Source organism: Saimiri boliviensis (genome assembly GCF_048565385.1).
Source record: "Saimiri boliviensis isolate mSaiBol1 chromosome 19 unlocalized genomic scaffold, mSaiBol1.pri SUPER_19_unloc_3, whole genome shotgun sequence".
NCBI classification, from domain to species: Eukaryota; Metazoa; Chordata; class Mammalia; order Primates; family Cebidae; genus Saimiri; species Saimiri boliviensis.
In genome coordinates, this window is record NW_027412504.1 from 240,728 (window position 1) to 243,481 (window position 2,754).

The window sequence follows — 2,754 nt, forward strand, 5'->3', positions numbered from 1 at the left end:
TAATATTCCATGGTGTATGTGTGTCATATTTTCCTTGTCCAGTCTATCGTCTCTGGACATTTGGGTTGTTTTCAGGTCTTTGCCATTGTAAACAGTGCCACTGTGAACATACGTGTGCATGTGTCTTTATAATAGAATGATTTATAATCCTTTGGGTATATACCCAGTAATGGGATTGCTGGGTCAAATGGAATTACAATTTCCAGGCCCTTGAGCAAGTGCCACACTGCCTTCCACAATGGTTCAACTAGTTTGTACTCCTAGAAACAGTGTAAAAGTGTTCCTATTTCTCCACATGCTCTCTGGTATCTGTTGTCTCCAGATTTTTTAATGGTCACCATTCTAACTGGCATGAGGTGATATATATCTTCTTTTCAAAAGTGTCTGTTCATATCCTTTGTCCGCTTTTGTTTTTTTCCTTGTAAATCTGTTTTATTTCTTTGTAGATTATGGCTATCAGCCATTTGTCAGATGGGTAGATTGCAAAAATTGTTTCTCATTCTGCTGGTTGCTGGTTCACTCTAATGATGGTTTCTTTTGCTGTACATAAGCTCTGGAGTTTAATAAGGTCCCATTTGTCTATTTTCCTTTTTGTTGCCAATGCTTTTGGTGTTTTAGTCATGAAGTACTTGCCTACACCTATGTCCTGAATGGCTTTGCCTATTTTTTGTCTAGATTTTTTTATGGCATTAGGTCTTATGTCTAGATCTTTAATCCATCTGGAGGTAATTCTACTGTAAGGTGAAAGGAAGAGGTCCAGTTTCTGCTTTCTGGACACTGGTAGCCTGTTTTCCCAACAACAATTATTAAACAAGAAATCCTTTTCCCATTGCTTGTCTTTGTCAGGTTTGTCAAAGATGAGATGGTTGTGGATGTGTGCCATTGCCACCAGGACCTCTGTTCTGTTCCACTGGTCTATTTCTCTGTTTTAGTACCAGTACCATGCTGTTTTGATTACTGTAGCTTTGTATTATAGTTTGAAATCGGGTAGCATGATACCTCTGGCTTTGTTCTTTTTGCTTAGCATTGTCTTGGCTATGCACACTCTCTTTTGATTCCATATGAAGTTTAAGGTGGGTTTTTCCAGTTTTGTGAATAAGATCATTGGTAGCTTGAGGGGGACAGCATTGAATCTATAAATTACTTTGGGTAGTATGGATATTTTCAAGATATTGATTCTTTCTACAAATATGGAATGCTTCATGAATTTTTAGGTCCTCCTTGAGCAGTGGCCATGCTAATCTTCTCTGAATCATTCCAATTTTAATATATGTGCTGCCAAAGTGAGCACCAGTAATGTTGTTTATACTGGATATATTGCCTGTTAGCTCCTGCGATGTTTTACAATGATTTTTGGCCTCCTTGCATTGGATGATGACATACTTCTTTCACTCAGTGAACTTTGTTTCTACCCACATTCTGAATTCTACTTGTATCATTGCAGACATGTCAGCCTCTGGCCAGTTCTGAAAACTTGAACAGGCTGAACAGTTGATGTAATCATCTGGAGGAAAGAAGGCATGCTGACTTCTTGAGTTTCAGTGTTCTTGCACAGATTCTTCCTCATCTTTATGAGCTTATTCACCTTCAACCTTTGAGGTTGCTGACCTTTGCACAGGATATTTTTCTTTTATCATATTTGATGACCTTGAGGGTTTGATTGTGGTTTAAGGTAGAATCAGGCAGCTGCCTTTGGTTTTGGAGGATTTTAGGGGGGCAAAATTCATCTCTCAATTCCTGGGTTGTGTGCTTTAACTCTGGGAAACTTATATTGGGTCTCAACTTTGTTCTCTGGCTCCTCAAAGTTTGGAGTCTACTGTACTGAAGGCAGCAAAGTGTGGCAGCTGTGGCAGAGTGTTAGCAGATGCAAAACTGCCTGCTTCCCTGTTGGCATTTGCCCAGTGGTGGAAGTGGTGGAGGCAAGACAGCTTGGTGGCGGCCAGAAGACCCCTGCTGTGTGTGCTGTTGCACTGGTGGTAGTGTTGGTTCAGGTTGGGGTGCTGGCCTGTGCATGTCTGGGTGCCATCTCTGTGACCCCCTAAGCAGCAACGACCACTCAACGTATATTACCATTCCCTTTTTGTGCACAGAATTAGCACAAGGAGAAGGTGTTGGCAGAGGTTGTGATTATGTTCTTCTGCCTGCCATGGCTCTTTCTTCAATGGGAGTTGGTGTGGGTTGAAGTGTGTGCTACATTCCCATGTGCTGGTAGGGCAAGTGCAGCAAAATCCCCTCATGTAAACACACACCAGCAAAGTGATGTAGGACGTTTGTGTATAAAGAGCTTCAGTATGGAGAAGCAATGTAGAGACGGGTGCGTGCCTGAAGGGTCCGCTTTGCTGCATCTCTTCACTGCTCAGGCATGGTCCACTGGCACAGAAACAAAGGTGTGGGCAGCTGAGAGTGCCCTGTAGGCAGTCGTGGCCAGGCTGGGGCCCCGGGAGAGGCAAGCAGACTAAGGAGTGCTGAGGTCAGACCAGCTTCATCTCATGTGCAAGAATGCCCAGTAGATATCACGCCTCAGATAACTCTCTGAAAAGTGAGGCCCCAGCACAGCACAGCTACTCTACAAAAACGTGGCCAGACTTCTTTTTTGAGCAAGTTTCCTTTTATTAATAGGGTAAATCACATACCTGATCTCTGCTGGGCAATCTTCACATGAGATATGGCTGATCAGACCTCCACACTCCTAAAGTGCTGGGATAAAGTGTCTCATAAGACCAAGTAGAGCCTAGAGAGATATCTGTTCCTGCC

General features: G+C 42.9%; 1 non-coding gene across 1 annotated transcript; it reads right to left on the reverse strand.

The window, feature by feature from the left end:
• Window positions 1-1,184: 1,184 nt before the first annotated feature.
• Window positions 1,185-1,291, reverse strand: LOC141583333 (U6 spliceosomal RNA). The gene has a single exon (XR_012516005.1). It is a non-coding gene; the product is annotated as a U6 spliceosomal RNA (small nuclear RNA).
• Between the last annotated feature and the right edge of the window lie 1,463 nt (window positions 1,292-2,754).